Here is a 21,567-nt window from a genome sequence, read left to right as displayed (position 1 = left end):
AGCCCATTGATTGTTTCCACTATAGATCCTAAGGTAGAGCATTCAATGCTATATCAAACAATAGAAGACAAAGAGAGGGGAACCTTGTCTTACACTCTTGCACAAAGAAATTGAATCAATCTAATGTCTATTGACCTCAATGGCAAAACAAGCATTCCTTAGCAATAAAGTGACTATGCTTATGACATTAGTCTCAAAGTATGAGACTAGTATCATGAAGATAACAACTAGTAGATAACAAAGTCCCAATTCATATGATCTTAAGCTCTATCTAGACCCACTGCCTTCTTCTCCTTCTCACACCCAATTTTGACCTTCCTTTACGGTGATGATGGAGTCGAGAATCCATCTACATTTGTTGAATCTTGTATCTCCTTTTTTGACAATTAACCCATGAAGACCATGATATTTCCCTCCCTCCCTTTGGCTCAAGGCATTTCCCACTTTTTCCAAGCAAAACGGTTTACTAAATTGGATTTTGGCAAAAGGGCTAATGGTTTGAGGCATACTATTTGTTCTAGTCAAGAGCTTATCTTAGCCTCGATGAAGCATGTGTCGTTGGGTCTTGCCTTCGAGCCAAATGCAGCGTCCATTGTGGGTGCGTTAGCTTGTTCGTTGTGTCCTTGCTTTGTTGTCACATCAAAACGTTATTTGTCAAAGGGGTGAAGGGAAAGCTAGATTTCACACTAGGCCAGTCAAACTAAAAAATTGTCCGGTATCTATTACTAGTCTTAAGCAACTATGTACACTATTTGACAGTTGCACATGGTAAGGCTCCTTTATATGTTCTAATGTTGTCTAACAAAAGATAAGGTTCGTTCATACGGGTAAGATGGCAAAGCGTCTTAGGATAGGTCGGACGGGTGAAACTTTAAGCAACTATGTACAATATTTGACAATAAGTGCATGATGGTAAGGATTCTTTATATGTTCTAGCGTCGTCTAACAAAAGATAAGTATTCGTTCACGCAGGTAAGATGACAAAATGACTTATGATAGGTCGGTCAGGTGAAACTATATTAACTGAGAGGGTGCTTAACATACCCCTCTTCCTAATGGTAATTGTATCCTCACATCACCCAAGTCAATGGTAAAGCTGCTTCTACGGGGGGAAGTTGATGGTCCATGATATGTCATGGAGTTAGTGGTTAGATTGGTCCACAACCAGATGCAGAGCAAAGTGATGGGAAACTTTGGGTAACCTTGATGGTAGGAAGCTTATCAAGGTGGCATGGGAAGTGATAAGTGATGTAGAGGTGCTGTTAAGGTTAAGTGGTGAGTTTGGGACCGATCCACAGCTTGATGCAGGGCTGGCTAAGTGATGGGTAACTTTGGGCAACCCTGATGGCAAGCACCTTGTCAAGGTGGCATGGGAAGTGATAGGCGATGTAGAGGTGTTTCATGCCAGGTCTCTGTTGGTTGTGGAAGGGGTGTGGCCCCTTCAATGTGAGGTTGTTGTGATAGAAGCAATCCGTACCTTGTGATGTTAGCAGAATGAGTGTCAAGACTCCATGGAACGATAGGCATGGAGAGATCGAGGTCCAGGACATTTTCACGTGACAGGGTATTATGCTTGGATCTCATAACGTGATGCCTAGAGATTGGGAATTTTCTTGACGAACACGTCAAGAGCGAGGTTTTTTTGGTGTTAAATTGGAGTTGAAGTAGAGAATATAGGCATACACGCGTGTTGGAAGTGCTTGCGAGGGCGAGGGTTCTCTAGGTCATACCCAGGCTTACGCTTGTAGCCATGGTTTTCTCATCCAGAGATGTACTTGGAGGGTTGGCGTCGACGAGTTTAGTTGCAGGTGCATGTGTTTGTGTTTTCATAAGATGCGAGAAGTAAAAAAATTATGATACTCATAGTGAAATATGCACGTGTCGTGCATGAACAATGTACGGAAGGTGTGCTCGTGTTTGTACACTTCTACAATATCAAAATTTCTTTAACTTAACTGCTCTCTTCAACTCTCTTTGTTGCTTTATTTGACATTTACTTGACGTCGTGATTCTTGGGGGGAGCCAAGATTAATAGATTGTTGGGGGCCTGGTAGTGGACTTGTGCATGGTTGTGCCCATAGTTGTAATGAAGCTGGGTGATGTTTAAGTCAAGAGGTTACTTAGCCTTGCCAAAGCATGTGTTGTTGGGTCTTATCTTAGAGCTATAATTTGTAACTTTCCATGTGGGTGCACTAGCTCGTGCCATGTCCTCACTCTGTTGTCACACCGGAATACTTCTTTGCTAAAGGGATGAAGGGAGAGCTCTCAATGTTGCTTAGAAGGAGGCAAGAAAAGATGGTTCTCTCTCACAAAAGGTAGGAAAGGAAGAAGCTAATGCAAGAGAGAAAACTACAATCACACATATCCAAACAAGCATCCATCAAGCAACTAAGAACACAATAGCATGCAAGCAAGCAAGAAGAGGAAAGGAGGAGAGCTCAGAAGAAAACTATTACAAGGAAATTTATATGTATTACTTATTGTCAAAAATGACTTTAGTCTTAAGCAACTATGTACACTAATTCTGTAGACTTTTCTTATTTGACATTAAGCATAAGGTGAGGTCTTTATATGTTCCAAAATCGTCTTACAAAAATTAAGTCTTCATTCGGTAAGATGGAAAAGCACCTGATGGTAAGTCAGGGGGGTGAAACCATGTTAACCAATGGAGTGATTAACATACCCTCCTTTCTAATGGCGACTACATCCTCATGTCACCTAAGTCAGTGGTAAAGCTATTGGAACGTGGATGGTGTTGATAGTCTAGGATACGCCATGGAGTTGGAAGTTGAGGTTAAGTGGTAATGTTGGGGATCAATCTGAAGCCAAATGTAGGGTAAAATGATAGAAAGATCTAGGAAACCCTTGATGGCAGGTAGTTTGTTGAGGTAGCATGGAAAGTGATAGGTGATGTAGAGGTTCTTTATGCTAGGCCTCCATTGGTTATGGAAGTGGTGTGGATCCTTCAACATAAGGTAGTTGGTAGAAGCGTTCCACAACTTGTGTTTGGTGAAATGAGTGTCAGAATCCCATGGAATGATTGGCATGGTAGATGGAGGTCTGAGACATCTTGGCGCGTGACGACTCTTAGAAATACACCAAAATATCATGTAACATTGGGGATATGGGCAAATGGTTCTATGGTACACGGGATAGCCATAGCATATTAAATAGTCTTTTGGGTTGCACTCCATTCTAGGCAATGGGTGCTCTTTTTCATGAACTTTTGGGTGCTCTTTTTCATGAACTTTTGGATTAGGTAGATGGGATTATTCCTTAATAATCTTTTAATTACTTTTGCTACAAGCTTATAAATAGGTTGGCTACCCATTGAATCAATATATGAAATTTGTCTCTCCACTCTCTACATTGCAATTTTGTTGAGCTCTTGCTTTCTCTCTCTCTCTCTCTCATTCACCATGGATTCTAACACTGTATTAGAGCCATGATCTATATGTGATAAACTTCAAAAACCCTAGCTATGAAGCTTGCAGGTTTGTTACCTCTGCCCCCCTAGACAATGGAGAGATGATTTCTCCTCCACGCTCCATCATTGCTCATTCTACAACTTTAGCCATTTGCCCAGTCCGTAGGCAGCCGCTATGCTATTCAATTTGGAGGAAATGCTATCACCATCGCCAGCAATAGACGATTAAAACAAACCTAGTTTTTTTTTTTTTTTTGGTGTGTGGGGGGGGGGGGGGGGGGGGGGGGGGGGGGGGAATGCAATGGTGAGCTACTGGAAGCGTTTCAATCTAATTCCACTTGTCTTCGAGGTTTTTAGGTGCTGCGAATCCGGTGTTAGTCTCTCAAATAATCGACTGTATTAGCAGCTGTCACACTTTGTGTGCATCATAGTACGCTTCTTTATCAAAACTTGATTAATTCTTGATTACTTTAGTTAATCAAGGTGTTATGGGCTTCAAACACAAGCACATAGGGTGCTATTTCTATGTCTTGAATCTCTCTTGAAGAAAACATGAAAAAGGGACAAAGTGCTGTTATTTTTTGTCCCATAAATGTCAATCATTCGCTAATCATAGTGGATAATGATTGATTAGCCACTAATGTTTGAGCATAATCAGTAAAGTATCAATCATGCCTTCATCTTGTAAGTCTTCTAATGCAAGATATATCAAGCAAAGAAAAAAGGTCAAAAAATCCAAAACCAAAACCAAATCCAAATCTCTTTATTATTATGATGTAAAGAAGATGGGCTTGTTTGAATTTCTTGCTACTCACATGCATTTGTATGGAGAAGGTGGCATCTAACTTTTTTAAATCTCTCTGTAAGGGTTTTAGACACTGCCCTTGGACTAATTTTCTAAGTGGTAAGACTAGCCCACATCATGTGAAACTCATCCAGTTTCGAAAAGTTTTGAGGGTAATGGTTTCCATACATAGCAAACCAAAATTAAGTTTATGCTGCTGAAAAAGGGATTGTGGGGGGTGTTACAAATGGAAAAGAGAGAATGCTTGCCACTAGAGAAGGAGAGAGCATATGGGCTAGGAAGGATGAAAAGGCACTGGCGATCATTGCCTTAGGTTTAAGTGACACTTACATCCATCATATAGATGGAAAAGGAACTTCTCAACAAGAGGCCTAGAATACTCTTGACACTTTGTTTGGACCTCAATCTAAAAACTCAAAAATCAGTTTGCTCATTAAATTCTTTGAGTTGAAAATGAATCCAAAAGAATCCCTTCCAACTCATTTGAATTACATGAAGAGTATCTTAATCCAGCTGGCATGTATCAAGAAGCACATTGACGAAGATGTTATCATAGCAGCTCTTTTAAAAAGTCTCCCTCAGGAAGAATATTGTAACATTGTAACTAATCTTACCAACTTACCTCCTATACCTACATTGATGTATGTTGCAGCAACTTTACTGGAAGATTTTAACAAAATTAAGCACATGCAAAGCATCTCAGAAGGAGCATTTTTCAACAAAGGTGGATTTAAGAAGTTGGTACAAAAGCTCCTTTCAAAGGTGCATATCTAAAAAGGGATCTTTCTATGAAGTCCTGCAATGTCTATGGGAAAAGAGGGCATGAAGAGAAAGATTGTTTCTTTAGAAACAAAGCAAAGAAGGCACTCCTTGCAGTAGGTGATGATGGATCAAGTGATGAAGAAGGAGAAAGAAGCAGTGACCCCAATAGAGGTGAACTTTGCTCAAGATGATTGGGCGTTCTTGACCAGCTAAGACAAGCCCACCCTTTATCCTAAGTGAAATGTAATTATAACTAGATGTCCAACATGTGTGGTCATTGACTGGCATTCTAAACCACCATGAGTAAGAATTACGAGCACTTGGTTGGTCATTATAAATAGCTTTATAAACAGTAACTAGAGCTAGCATTGACACCATAGTAGCCATGGATATTTTGTTGAGGAAAGGTGTTAGAAATACACCAAAATATCACGTGACATTTGATAACAGACTGATAAAGAGAGAGCACACACACAAGAGACCAAACCCTAATCCATTAGTGTAACCCTAACCAAAGAGGGAATCCATATCCACTCTCACACAATGCATAATAGAAGAGAACTACACACCACATATTAAATGTGTTGTGTTCACACACCAAATAACCCTATCTAATGTCCACACACTGTGGCCAGCGGGACGCAGCCATTTATTGTCACACACATGCTGTTATCAACCATGCCAGCACATCGTGCCTAGCTCTAGCTGTCTCGAACTTGTAATCTCAACAACCCCTCTCAAGCTCATGATGTACATCCATAGATGAAGAAGATGAGCTTGGGCTGTCAACACTCCTCCTCAAGATCATCATATCCATCTCTCGTACTCCAAGCCTGACTCAAAATGAGGCTTCCTGCATAAACTGACTCACTAGTCCCACATTATAATATAAGTCCGACCTCGTAATAGTCAAGTAGATAAGACTACCAACCATTTTCCTATACATAGTGACATCTTCCACTTAATCACCCAAATTAGCCTTCATATTCTGCTCCAAAGGTGTCATCATAGGCTTACAACTTGTCATTCCGTACTTTTCAAACATGTCTAAGGCATACTGCCTTTGCACCAGCCATATACCATGAGATGTCCTGATCACCTCAATACCAAGAAAGAATCTGAGTTCACCCAAATCCTTCATATCAAACTGTGTGCTTAAAGATGTCTTCACATCCTCAATGTCTTTCCCGTGATCACCTGTCACAATCAAGTCATCCACATAAATGACTATCACAACCAATCCATTCTGTGTCCTCTTCACGTAAAGTGAAGAATCTGAGTTTCCCACAACCAATCCATTCCGTGTCCTCTTCACATAAAGTGAAGAATCTGAGTTTCTCACATGAAAACCAATGCTCATAAGATACTTGCTTATTTTGTCACTCCAAGCTCTTGGTGCCTGCTTTAAACCATACAATGCTTTCTTCAATCTTGAAAGATCCTGCCCCCTCTGTGCATCAAATTCTGGGGTGCTAGCAGTGGAAGTAGCAACTTCTTGTGCAGGGAAGGGCCTCCCACTCGGGGCCTCGCCCCTCACGAATGTTCGGACAAGAGACTAATCCCTTGGTTCTTTGAAAATCGAACTCAGAAAAAACTTCCCTTGCCCAGAAAGCATGGGCGACTCCAAGAGAACTATCAAAGGCCTTAACTTTCCTTTTTCATTCCGATTGAATCCACGGATCACATGGCCAGATTAAGGGAGGAACTTGCACTTGGATCGTAGAGACCAATGTTTTTTTCCTCGTCAAAGAGGCACAGCCGTTGATTCTTTTCCATAGAACAAGGATCATCTGTGATTTACTTCAACTATCGTAACTTGAACAGAATTGAATTTTAATTATAGGGATAGCCTAGCCCCATCCAATCCCATGGGTTAACCACTGTATTGAGATAAGATCCATTTAGTAATTTACTTCAACTATCGTAACTTGAACAGAATTAAATTTTAATTATAGGGATAGCCTAGCCCCATCCAATCCCATGGGTTAACCACTGTATTGAGATAGGATCCATTTAGTAATTTGGTTATGTTTTGTCCTGGGTAGTACCAGGGAAAAGAGTTCCTAGGTTCCCTATCCAGATTCATGCAAAGTACATTTCAGACATACCACTTACGCACCCAATATGAAATTGCGTTTCACAGATTTGGCTATCTTTAAAGCAAACTTTTAATGAAACCATAGTATCACTGATCATAATCCTCCAAAATATCTAGCTTGAAGTCCAATTTCCAATCATTCCTTCATCGGTGTACCTATAGCATCGTTGGCAACAACTAGAACACTCACCACCTACTCACACAAGGGCCTTTTTAATAGTTCCTAGCTCATAGTACCTAGGAATATAATCACATAAAATCTAGATGGGATCTCTATTGAAGATTAGCTAGATCAATCAACAAGATCCATATAAAAGGGTCATGAACTCATTTGTTGAAGACTAGCAAGGCCAATCAACCAGATCCATGCCCTTGTTCAGAAAATAACTCCAACTCATTTTCTTCCCCGATGCACGCGTGGGTATCTTCGGTGACCCAGAGCCTGAGCACCGTATGGTCAACACCCTCTAGGCTCCTTTCGCAAGTCACCTAGTGCTTGACTCATAGGTCGCTTCCTTGGTTCCTCATCCATTGTACACCGGAAGCTCACCATTTTAATTAAGCCGAGGCTGGTCAAGACCTCGGCCGACCTTGCCACGCGAGACGTCCTTCCTTGACTCTCCATTAGCTGTTGCAACCTTTTCACTTAGGTCCTCACGACCTTAGTCAACAAGATAGTCAAAATGCTTCCCTAACATTCTTGACATAAAACAGTCTTTTAAAAAGAGGTTTCATATATACAAATACAGTTTCCAACGAACTCCCTCTTTCCACATCGTTCCACGTCATTTCTCATTATTCCACATTCTTCTACATTAATTCCCATTGCATCATTCCTCATCCATTCATATCTATTCACATCATTCCACATCCATTTACATCTATCTAGATCCATATCACATCCATTTACATCTATCTAGATCCATATCACATCCATTCACATCGTCCTACATCCATTCACATCATTCCACATCCATTCACATCCACTCACATCCACTCACATCCATCCCCATCCATTCCCATCCATTCACATCCACTCACATCCATTCCCATCCACTCACATCCATCTCCATTCATTGCCATTCATTCACATCCATTCAGATCCACTCACATCCATCTCCATCCATTCCCATCCATTCACATCCATTCAGATCATAACACATCCATTCACATCCACTCACATCCATTCCCATTCATTCACATCCATTTAGATCATTCCCATCCATTCAGATCATTCACATCCATTCAGATCATTCCCATCCATTCAGATCATTTCCATCCATTCACATCCATTCAGATCATAACACATCCATTCACATCCATTTCCATCCATTCCCATCCATTTCCATCCATTCACATCCATTTAGATCATAACACATCCATTCAGATCATAACACATCCATTCCCATCCATTCAGATCATAACACATCCATTCAGATCATAACACATCCATTCCCATCCATTCACATCCACTCACATCTGTTCTCTCAGGTTGAAAGTACAGTTACTCTACTCATGATACTGATAGAAATTTTTCTAAGTTTCTGTCAATTGCTTGGCTTAGTTAAAGGTAACTTTTTCTCGATTCCGATAAATCTAAGTATCAGAGTGTTGATGAAGGTTTAAAGAGGACAAATAGATTTTTATTAGAGATTTATAGTAGTAAAAACTCAGGAAGAGCATTTATGTATTGTGTTTTCATTCTTTAAGCTTCATTAATGAAGACTTTTAATTGACATCCCCTGTTTAAATCTAAATTTTTATTAAATATAAATTTTCGTTCACTTTTTAGATCCTTGATCCTCTCAGGGATTCCAGATTCATTTTCCGGAGAAACTAGGAATAAATCGGTCATACGTTTTGTAAAGCTTGGATTAATATAAAGAGCATTCTCACGAAGCATCTGGAAAACGATCTCACGAAGCACCTGGAAAATGATCTTAAGATGTGCCTTGTGTTCTTCCATATTATGACTGAACACGAGGATGTCGTCAAGATAGATAATGACAAACTTGTCCAGAAAAGGACGAAAAAGATCATTCTCAGACTCATAAATGTTTTAGGGACATTGGTTAACCGGAATGGCATGACCACGTACTCGAATGACCATATTTTGTGCGAAAAGCTGTCTTATATTCATCACCTTCGCGAATGCGAATCTGATGATATCCAAACTTAAGATCAATTTTAGAGAAGACCTTTGCATGGAGCAATTGATCAAACAATTCATCAATGTGCAGAAGAGAATACTTATTCTTGATAGTAGTCAACTTATTAAGGGCACGATAGTTGATGTAAAGGTGCATAGACTTATCCTTCTTTTTCACCAAAAGTACTGGAGCTCCAAAAGGGCTTTTGCTTGGTGGAATATGTCCTTTCTCCAAAAGTTTAGTAAGTTGTTGTCGTATCTCCTGAGATTCCATAATAAAGAAACTCGATATGGAGCACGAGTAGGTGGAGCATTGCCAGGAAGGAGATCAATAGCATGGTCGACTAGTCGCCGCCGAGGTGGGAGAACCGTAGGAAGCTCCTGAGGAAAAAGATCCAAGTATGGAGCAAAGAAAGGTTGCCTGAGGTGGTACATCACCTTTGTATCTATGTCCTCGGGAGGATCGTTGGCTGAATAGACCATTAAAAGTGCTGAGGAACAACCACTCTTGTGGACCCATCGTTTCACTTGAAGAGCTGAAAGGGTTGATGTAGAAGGTTGGTCTCTGATTCCTTCGAGTGCCACAAGCATATCATTTTGAGCAAATTGTATGGAATGGTTCCGGAAAATTGATCAGAGGATCATATTGATACAACCATTCTTGACCAAGGATCATATCATAATGTGCCAAATTTGTGACTTGGAAATCCAATTTGTCACGATAGTGTTGGTGTACGGAACTTGTGTAGGAGTGGTGATCCGTGTGGAGCTGCTGGATCTGCGAAGCCAAGGAGGCCATAGACTCCTAGAGTTGCTATTGGAACTACTGCTGAAGTTGCTGCAAGGCTGGCTGCCATTCCAGAGGGGATGGTATGTCAACAGGTTCTGCCATCATGAGAGAAGATGTTGATGTAGAGGCTTCAGGGTGACGAGGCTCTAGGGGTTTTTGCTGTTGGTGGGCTGACGCCGCTGGACTCTAGTAAGAACCATCGGCTGGAGGGTGCGGCATTTGGAAATCCCGAGAGGAGAGGCTATGCACCTCCTATAGAGCATCCAGTATAGTAAGGGCGATCCTCTGGGGACTGGGCTCGCACGAGAGTCTACTACTGGAGAAGAAGGTACATCGGTAGGGGCAGCTACTGGTGTCAAGGGAGTATACTTTGGTGTAGAGGGGCACACCGTGAATGAAGATGGATAAACGTCCTCAGAATAGGTGCAATATTCATGAAAAATGATGCTACACTCGGGGAGGATAGCGCCCAGATAAGGATGACGCCTGAGTATAAAACAGTAATGATCTAGATCTTGTGCAGAAATACGAACACGGATCACCCACACGTTGAATTCTCAAAGGTGAGAAGTTGGTGTGGCTATCTGAATACGGTAATGAGTGGGCTGAAAAAAGGAGGCACACTCACTGTAGGGGTTCAAATCGATGGAGAAACACGGGTAGGAGAGGGCACTATTGACTGAGAGGGTGTATCCTGTAAATAATTGAAATCATAGGTTTCCTCTGCCGCCATAAGCCGTGGAGAAGAGGGTAATGTGTGTCTACGTGATTTGAGAGGTGCTCTTGAACCCGTAAAAAGTGATATTGGCCCCCGGATGAGTGGAGAGCCCACAAAAGAATGAAATGGTGGGTTTCTGATATGTTAATACTCCACATTATGTGAGATTTTTATGCCCAAGAAAATGGAAAAATCACATCGGAAGGAGGTTGCCATAACAAATATTGTTGCTGGAGAAGAAGCACCAAGGATAGTAGCCGTCAATTCAACAGAAAAAAGCACCAACTACAAGTGGCTGGTCCAAACGCAAGCATAGACAGTAGGATGCCAACGATGAAGAGGGGTACAGGTACTGAATCCGTGGAGGAGAGGAACGACTATAGGCTGGCGCGCATAGAACCTTGTGCAGGATGGTGACGAGTGCAGGCTGAAACTGGTCAGGTAGGTGGCGTCATTTCATAGGGACCCGTAAAGGTGAGTTTATGGTTTTTTTTTAAATAAATATTTGTAGACGTGGCATTAAAGCCTAAGGGGCATAACCCTTGGGTAATTAATAATGTAGGATTGCCTTGTTTTTGTTTTAATAAAAAAAATAAGCAACCAAACGACGCTTCTCAACGATAGCCATCCAGGGAAACTTCCACGAAGGGGTGCGACTGCTCTTGGGAGGGGTGCCTGTTCATGAGAAGGGGTGCCGCTTGAAGAGGTAAGCCTCCTGATTGAAGGATTTTTTTGCTTTTGTCTTCTTTATTTAAGAGTGTCCTGCATATGGCTGGCCCAAACTTAATCAAGAAAAATTGGGAGTTGGGGGCTGAATTTGATAGGGCATTCTCTCTCCTGCTCTTCCATTCAACACTTGCTACACCCAATTTTAGGGTTTGGGTGGGCTGATTTTAGGCTTAGGGTTGGACTGATTTTAGGAATAGGGTTAGGGTTTGGGCATGTCACAGGGCAGAAAAAGTTTGCTTTGATACCACTGTGAAGCTTTTATAGCTTTATTAACATGATTAAGACTTAATCAATGAACATAAGACAAATACTGCAGGAAAAGACTGAGTTATTTGCATTGAGAGTGACAGAGGTCTTTCTTAAATAGAGGCGTAAAGGGTACAAGTGAAGAGACACATCCCTAGGAAGGGATGTGGCTCTTGAATCAATGGTTATGTCCTTTGGACTTAGGGGTGTGTCTTTTAATGAATAGACATGTCCTTTGATAGTGACCCATGTGTAAGGGTGTGACCCTTCACAGGTGTCTTTTCAATTACTAAGGGATTAAGAAGTAATTAAGGAGAGATTAAGAGAGTTAGTCAACAATTGTGACACGTTCATTCAACTAAGCGTGTTTCTGGTCTTTTTCTGGGAAGTCCTTTTCCCGTTCAGAAAAAGTACTCCAAGATTCTACCTTCCAAGAATCTAGACGTATACTTCGATTTTCCAAAGGTTAAATGTATTCAAAATTCCTTTTCTGATTTAAGATATTTTCTAGTTTTCTCGATGAATATTTTCACATTCTTTCTCAAATTTTTCAAAATAAGATATACTCAATATTCTTCTTTTTGAATAAAAGATTCATGGGATTTACAAAATCAATTATACCCATATTTCTTCTTTCAGTATAAACACTAATTTAAATGAATCATTTCCATAATTGTCGTAAATTAAATGATTCTAGAAATAATGTGCATAACCTTCTTTATTTTTACGAGAATTGATAATGCTCAAAACTCCTCTTTTTGTATAAAATTTATTTTGCATAATTTTATTCCCATAAAATGATAATACTCATAATTTCACTTTTGATAAATAAATAAAAATACTCATATTTTGAAATATGCTGAAAGTTCTTCTTTTAACATTTAAATGTTTGAATCTAGAATATCATGGGAATTCCTCTTTTAAATAATTATATCAAAAATTTCTCTTTTCTCTAATTAAATAAATATGCATAAATACTATTAAAGTATTTTTCATGATAAAAATCATTCTTATTGCATAATCTATATGGAGAATATGATAGGAATTTCTCTTTTTGCATTATTAAAAATTATGCATAAAAATAATATTTATCTCTTTTCTGGAAATTTTTGCCAGAGCTTCGGGGTAATTTCTGGAAATGTTCAACTTTCTAATTTAAAATGAAAACTTGTAATGAAAATATGATAAAAACTCCTCTTTTAGACTAAAATTAATTTATGCATTCATAGTATAATTATAACCTGTCCTGGTAGTAGGGTCTTGGCACCTATGGTGCTGCGCAATGTAGGAATGTTTTCACCAACCCAGTCGAACTGCTCATCATCGGCCTCTCTGTCTTGATCTCTGGGGTGGCTGCATTGTGGGGTCTTCTTCACATGCTTGCTCCCACTAGAAGGGCCTGCATGTGTATGCGCTGGTGTTGCTGTGGGAGGAGGGTTGGATGCTGGTGATCCCATTGGGTGTGTCCTAGAATCCAAGGTGCCACTCTCTTCCGTGGTGGTGTCGCCAGTATGTGGTCGTTGGGTGCCTTGCACTATGTTTTGTGAAGGCATGGTAGCACGTGCAGTGTTCTTGGTGTGCGTGCCATATCCATGTACGACTATGCTAACGTGGTGATGTGCTAGTGTCCTTATGTGGGTGTCTATGTAGATCTTGAGCTCAAGCTCTCTAAAAAAGTGAAATGAAAATGAAGTGAGAGAAGGAACTATTAATAGTTTTTTTTTAAGGAAAAAAAAAACCTAACTAAACTTATTTTCTTAGCCTTATTACATCTAGATTTATGCTGGTGCGTGCACAACCCAATGCCTCCCTTGTCTCCTCATTCGTGCATGCTAAGCACCATGCCTATGGGGAGCATTGGTCTGCAACCATTCAACCCGAGCATGACTTTTTGCAGCCTTGCGTGCCTCTTGCGCAAGAAATACAAATGTGTAAATCAACCTTCCATTTTCTAGCTTCACAAAAGGGGCTACACACACAGCTTGCAAAGGCTCCATAGCTAAGCAGAGGAAGAAGCTAAAGCAGAGTGATCCTCATAGGGGGAGAGAGAGAGAGAGAGAGAGAGAGAGAGAGAGAGAGAGAGAGGGAGTGAGTGAGAGAGACTGTTAAAACTTTGCTGTTGCAAGTTTAACTTGCACAGAGAGAGAGAGAGACAGAGACAGAGACAGAGAGAGAGAGAGAGAGGGAGTGAGTGAGAGAGACTGTTAAAACTTTGCTGTTTTGCAGGTTTTAACTTGCATGTTTAACACAAATCCGTTTTTCTAAGTAGAAAATGATATTTTTGATATACAAATATACTAACATGGAGTTTTTTACAATAAATTACATTTATGAGGAAAATTAAAAAATAATAATTTTTGGGGTCCCCACAATTTTGGGATCTCATGGATGTAGTGGTTCTTGACAGTTAGTTATGTTTATGGGGTTGTGGGGATATGACAGTTAGTTATGGATGTACTGGCTCCTGACAGGCTTCTGACGTGACCCTTGAATTACAAGCTTTTTGGAGGGAAAAAATTCTTTTCATTATACATATTGGTTGGGTGATGTTTTTTCCACCTCAAAATGTAAAAAAATTAAAAATAAAAAATTTTCACTTTTTGGGGCCCACCTAAATACGAGAATGTTTTGCTGATGTGGAAGGGAGATATAGTGGGAGTTAATGAGAAAGGAGATTTCAAACTGACAAGAAAGATTCAATTTGTAGAGAGTGAAGATTCAATTTGTAGAGAGTGAAGATAAAAAATTCAAAAAGTAAGAGAGAGTATGAGAATATTTCCTTTAAAAAGTGAAACTAGGGGGGTATGGCTGATGTGGCAAGGAAAAAAATAGGGGTCAGCATAGCCTTTATCTCCCTTAAGCAGCCCAGCTTTTTAAGCTCTAATCCCTTAAAATTAGGAATCCTTAGGAGGCCCTTTTTGGGTGTCCAAAAAATTCCTAATGATCATTGCCACCCACCAACCCACCACTCGAAGAAGGGGAAATCCTGCCACTACCATTGTCTAAGTGCAAGGAAGTCGACCCTCTGCCAAACCCTTTGAATTGGTGTGATCCTCTGGACTGCACGAAGCTCGAGCAGGCCATTGCCATCCTGCTTGGTCAATAGCTCCAACATTACCCCATCACCTGCATCACTAACCACCTCGACCTCAATGTCCTTCGTCCATACCTCGATGCCAAGCACATCACCTGGCGTCATGATCACCCACGCAGAACCCACGATGGATACCACCGGCCACTCGCTACTGCTTGTCCCATAATGTTCAATATCATGGGCGAGCAGCCGGCCTAGCGATGGCGGCCCTTCCTCTGCAAACCCTTCATCTAGGACATCTACTGTAACGTGCGTCGTCATGATCACCCACGTAGAACCCACGATGGATACCACCGGCCACTCGGCCCACCACTGCTTGTCCCATAATGTTCAATATCATGGGCGAGCAGCCGGCCTAGCGAAGGTGTCCCTTCCTCTGCAAACCCTTCATCTAGGACATCTACTGTAACGTGCCCTACGCGCACTGAGGATTAGCCTAGATTTTCTTCCGATTCAAAGATGGTTGGAAGACGTTCCATGATGAGAAATAGAAGAACCAAAATTTGTGATTTAACTTCCCATGGTTCACGCCTCTGTCTCATGACAACATCCCTGTATTGAGGAATCCATGGTTAGCAGGCGCTTTCACAACTTCATCCGCTGCTACAACCAGGTCTCTGACCCAGCCGGTGATTGCCATAATTCGATTCTTCAACCTTATCATCACCTTGTTGGAGTCCTTTCTGACATGAAACCATTACTTGGAGGGAGCCCAACGCCTTGCCTTCGACATGAACAAAGGGCCCACACTTAAGTAGCTGTTCTACTACTACAAACGAGTCATGTGGATGCCTGCTTGGAGGCTCCAAACTTTTGAAGACATGATGGAGATGACCTTCTGGGATGAGCTATTGCATCTTCCATCATGCCCCTCCCACTCCTACCTCATGATGGGACTTTGTCTGTACTTACTCTATCTACTACACATAACTTCTTTGGTCAGTTCCGAGGATAGACCTGGAAATCGGGATGGGGGTTGTTGAGATATCGAGCTCGTCTAGTGAGGCGGTGGCCAGTGATGACCCGCCTGGGGGATAGGCCCCACACTTACACCACTGGCATGGTTGGTGAGATCTTGGGTGATATGCGGCCAGTGGGATGACAGGCTGTGTGACAGCCACTCTAGAGACTGGCATAGTTATAGCGCCAGCTCATTTAGTCGGGTTCACACTATAGAGAACCCGTGTTTGTATTGTTTGAGTACCTTTCATATTGTGTGTACTCTTATTCTTGTATATGGTGTGTTGAGTGTTGAGTAGAGAAGAAGAAGATTTTCAGCCTCTCACCTTGTGTGTTCTCTATTAGGGTTTTGTGAGTGTGTGTGTGTGCTTGCAAGAGCTCAAGCTCTCTTCCCCCCTGCATCTTTTCATGGTATCAGAGCCTGGTTCGTGCTAAGGGCTGAGCTGCAAGCAAGAGAACCACAAGAAGCGGTACGAGGGTAAGAGCTTCAACTACTCTTCCCTATTGTGTTGGTGACTACACCCTTGTCGGGAGCTCTACGGGAGGCACTGGCAAACGATCTCTGATTGAGGAGCTTTCTTCGCGGGAGTAAAGCTATAGGGCAACTTTACAGTCCTTCAGACTACGATTTTCGGGCCGAAAACGCATTTCGGGCGCATCTGGACCTCCGTTTTTCAGAAAGCAGGCGATTTCGAGCACTGCGGGTAAGTCATCGATTCTCTACAGAACTCTGTTTTAAGAACTGCAGGAAGACAGATTGACTGTGCAGACACTGTGGGTGCTGCAAAGAGGTCTACAGTTGCCATTGGGTGTATGTATGTGCATTGAAGTCACTGGTTGTGACATTTGAGAGTACTACAGTACCGCTGTGCAGAAAATACAGCATTTGTGCAGAAAAAACCAGAGTGCAGGTTCTGGTAAAATTGTGTGTTTGGCAAGATATCTAATGATGGCATAACACAGATTGTGGCTGAGAAGTTGGATAAGAATAACTTCCATGCTTGGAGGTTCAGGTTGACTAATTTCCTGATGGGAAAAGGCTATTGGGACTATATAGAAGGTGAGCATGAAGAGGCACCGGAAATACCGGATATAAATCCTACTGCTGCAGATGTGAAAGAGTTTAAAGACTGGAACCAAGGAGCCAGGAAGGTTATGTATTGGCTTTCCAGTAGTATACAGGACACCATGATTGGGCACATTCAGGATGCCAAGTCCCCCAAGGAGGTGTGGGACACCTTGGTAAAGCTCTATGAAACAAATACCAAGGCACGTAAGATACAGTTGAAGAATGAACTTCATACTGTGGAGAAAAAGAGCATGTCTGTGAATGACTATGCGCTGAAGATAAAGGGTATTGTGGAATCCCTTGCATCTATTGGTGTGTCAGTAGATGATGATGACAAGGTGGAAGTCTGTCTACGTGGTCTCGGGCCACAATACAAGGCGTTTAAGACGTCTATTCAGACTCGGGAAAACATTTCCAACTTTACAGATTTGGTGTCTATGCTGATTATCGAAGAGAAGAACTTGGGTGAAGACCAACAAACTTCACAAAGCAAAAACAGTTCAGAGCAACAGGCCTTCTACACGAGTTCAGGAAGAGGACGAGGTAGAGGAGGCCGTGGACGCGGTCAAGGAGGTGGCCGAACAGGTAATCAGAATTATGGCTAGCAGCAGCAGCAGCAACAACAACAGTCCCAGAACCAACAACAACAACAACACGCAGGTGGAAGAGGCAAATTCAGAGGCAGGGGGAGTCAAAGAGGCCGTGGAAATTGGCAAAGGCAGTATAATGATGCACGTGAATGTTATTATTGTGGCAAGCCTGGACATGTGCAGTCAGAATGTTATAAGAAGCAGGCTGACATGCAAAATGGGAAAGTGCAGCAAAACAACTATGCATCCTCAAGCAGAAATAATGAGGATAATGAAAGGTTGTTTGTTATGCAGCATGTTGTGAATGCCATGTCTGAAAATGTTGATGCAGCACAAAAGGATAATATATGGTATGTGGATTCAGGCGCTTCGAACCACATGACGAGTCATGGGGAGTGGTTCAAGGAGATGAAAAACCCGGAAAGACCAGGTTTTGTGGAAACAGGGGATGACACTGCTCATCCAATTGCCCACATTGGAGATGTGCCATTGTCTATGCAGGATGGCAAAGTGAAGTACCTTGCAGATGTACTTCATGTACCGAACATAACAAAGAATCTGGTTTCAGTTGGCCAGATGATTGAGCAGGGTTTGCAGGTTCGGTTTAACCCTGATGGGTGTTATGTTGAAGATTTTAAAGACAAGTGCAGGTTGGTTGCAAAAGGCAACAGAGTGGGCAGAATGTTTACGTTGAATGTAGACATGCCTGAAATGAGTGCTGCGATGTTTGCAAATGGTTCAGGAGTTGTTGCAGACACAGACATATGGCATAAAAGAATTGGACATGTAAATGTGCGGAGATTGAAGTCTATGCAGACAAAAGGAATTGTGACAGGGCTGCCAAAATTTAAAGTGGAAGGTATGCATAAAATCTGTGAAGCATGCCAATTTGGGAAGCAAACAAAGCATGTGTTTCCACGTAATAGATATGTGAGCAGAAATGCACTAGATGTTGTGCATTCAGATGTATGGGGTCCTACGAAGACCGTGTCTATGGGAGGCTGCAGGTACTATGTCACTTTCATTGATGACCACACAAGAAAAGTGTGGGTATATTTCATGAAGGAGAAGAGTGAGGTGTTCACTCACTTTCAGAATTTCAGAGTTTTGGTTGAAAAGCAAACAGGGAAATATGTAAAGTGCCTAAGGTCAGATGGAGGGGGAGAGTACTTCTCCAATGAGTTCTCTGAATATTTGAAGAAGAATGGTATTCGGAGACAGTATACATGCAGATACACTCCGCAGCAAAATGGAGTTGCTGAGCGGAAAAACAGGCACATTGCTGAGATTGCGCGAGCATTGATGGAAGAGAAGAATATGCCGCATTGCTATTGGGCTGAGGCTATTTCTACAGCAGTATACATTATGAACAGGACTCCAACTGCAGCCATACATGATGTAACTCCAGAGGAGAGGTTTACTGGTAGAAAACCAGATTTGTCTCATCTGAAAGTCTTTGGATGCATTGCATATGTGCATGTGCCAGATGAGCTGAGAACCAAGCTGGATCCGAAAGCTGAAAAATGTGTGTTCATTGGATATTCCCTTGAGCAAAAGGGATACAGGTGTTATAACCCTGCTACACGTGAGTTGAGGGTAAGCAGGGATGTTGTCTTTGATGAGATGAGCAACTGGTATGCTGCTGAAAAAGAAGCTGTTGGGGCTGATGTGAGTGGAAGTGTGGTTGCACAGAATGTAGGTCAGCAATCACAGTCTTTGAGTGGACCAGGAGAGTCCTCATCTAGTGGGTCTGTTGATAGACCATGGAGTGGTAGGCTGCGTCATAATACCAGTCCTGCAAATGTGATTAGTACATCACGTAAAGGAAAAGAGAAAGTGGTTGAGCCCCTTGGTATGCTTGACATTTCTGCAGGGCATTCTCATGTTGATGGAGAGTCTAGTGGCTCAGATATGAGCCTTGATGAGGAGCTTGGGATCCCAGCTATGAGAACACCTGCTGGTGTAAAGAAGGCTATGGAAGCCATGAATGAAAAGCTGCGAAGATCTGGGAGAGTGAAGAACCCTGTGCAGAGATTTACATATGATGGTTATGTGGCACATCACTATGCATATATGGCAAAGGTTGTGCAGGTTGTTGAGCCCACATGCATTGATGAGGCTGTTGGAAATGTGTATTGGGAGAAAGCCATGGATGAGGAGATGGATGCACTATATGGAAATGAAACTTGGGATTTAGTGCAATTGCCTGAAGGCAAGAAAGCCATTGGATGCAAGTGGGTGTACAAAGTTAAACATAACAGTGATGGAAGCATAAACAGGTACAAGGCTAGATTGGTAGCCAAAGGATATGCGCAGACATATGGGATTGATTATGAGGAAACTTTCAGCCCAGTTGCCAAGATGGCAACGGTGAGAGTTGTGATAGCAGTGGCTGCCGGCAAAGCAATGGTCTTTACATCAGATGGATGTAAAAAATGCATTCTTGCATGGGGATTTGCAAGAAGAGGTGTATATGTTGCAGCCACCTGGTTATGAGGATGAGGGTCACCCCGAGCATGTTTGCAGGTTGAAGAAAGCCTTGTATGGCTTAAAGCAAGCACCAAGAGCATGGTCTGACAAGATTTCTGAATATCTTGTCACTATTGGCTTTCATGTAGCCAATGCAAATTTCTCATTGTATGTGAGACATGGTGATAGAGGGGTTGTGCTTGTTGTCATCTATGTAGATGACTTGATCATTACGAGGGACCATGATGCAGAGATCTTTGATGTAAAGATCCTGCTTAGACGGAAGTTCGAGATGAAGGATCTGGGGGAGCTCAGATATTTCTTGGGCATTGAGGTGATTAGGTCACCACATGGTATTGGATTACTGCAGAGACAGTATGGCTTGGACATGTTGTCCAAGTATGGTATGACAGGCTGTAAGCCTATTTCTGTGCCATTGGATCAGAATGGCAAGTTGAGTGCAGATTCAGGAGAGATCTTGGAGGATCCTACTATGTACAGGAGCATAGTAGGAAGTTTGATCTACATGACGATCACCAGACCAGATTTGAGCTATGCTGTTGGGTTGGTGAGTCAGTTTATGCAGGTTCCACGGAAACCGCATTTGGATGCAGTGAGACGCATACTGAGGTATGTGAAGTCTACTTTGCATTGTGGACTATTCTATGAGACTGGGAGAGAGATATGTGTACATGGGTACACAGATGCTGATTGGGCTGGTAGTATCTCAGACAGAAGATCTACCAGTGGATTCATGTTTTCTTTGGGGAGTGCTGCTGTGACTTGGAGCAGCAAGAAGCAGCCTACGGTTGCTCTATCAAGTACGGAGGCTGAGTACAGAGGAGCTGCTATGGCAGCGTGTGAGGTAGCTTGGTTGAGAAAGCTACTTGCAGATTTGGGTCTATCAGTGGATAGACAAGTTGTCATTTTCTGTGACAACATTAGCAGTATACAGTTGGCTAGGAACCCAGTCTTTCATGCTCGTACGAAGCACATAGAGGTCCACTACCACTTCGTCAGAGAGAAGGTCTTGGAAGGAGACCTTGACCTTGTTTATGTCAGCACAGAGGATCAGGTAGCTGACATCTTCACCAAAGCATTGGGTACAGAGAAGCTCCGCAGATTCAGGGCTTCACTTGGTGTACATGAGATGGAGTTGAGCTCGAGGGGGAGTGTTGAGATATCGAGCTCGTCTAGTGAGGCGGTGGCCAGTGATGACCCGCCTGGGGGATAGGCCCCACACTTACACCACTGGCATGGTTGGTGAGATCTTGGGTGATATGCGGCCAGTGGGATGACAGGCTGTGTGACAGCCACTCTAGAGACTGGCATAGTTATAGCGCCAGCTCATTTAGTCGGGTTCACACTATAGAGAACCCGTGTTTGTATTGTTTGAGTACCTTTCATATTGTGTGTACTCTTATTCTTGTATATGGTGTGTTGAGTGTTGAGTAGAGAAGAAGAAGATTTTCAGCCTCTCACCTTGTGTGTTCTCTATTAGGGTTTTGTGAGTGTGTGTGTGTGCTTGCAAGAGCTCAAGCTCTCTTCCCCCCTGCATCTTTTCAGGGGTATGTTAACTACTCTGGTTAACATGACCTTTTGCACGGCTACTATACTTCCTTTGTAATTCATCTTTTTGTAACGGCGTTAAGTGCCAATTG

The sequence above is a fragment of the Cibotium barometz genome, chromosome 45, assembly GCF_041138505.1.
Source record: "Cibotium barometz isolate CiBa-2024 chromosome 45, ASM4113850v1, whole genome shotgun sequence".
NCBI classification, from domain to species: Eukaryota; Viridiplantae; Streptophyta; class Polypodiopsida; order Cyatheales; family Cibotiaceae; genus Cibotium; species Cibotium barometz.
This window is presented reverse-complemented; position numbering follows the sequence as displayed.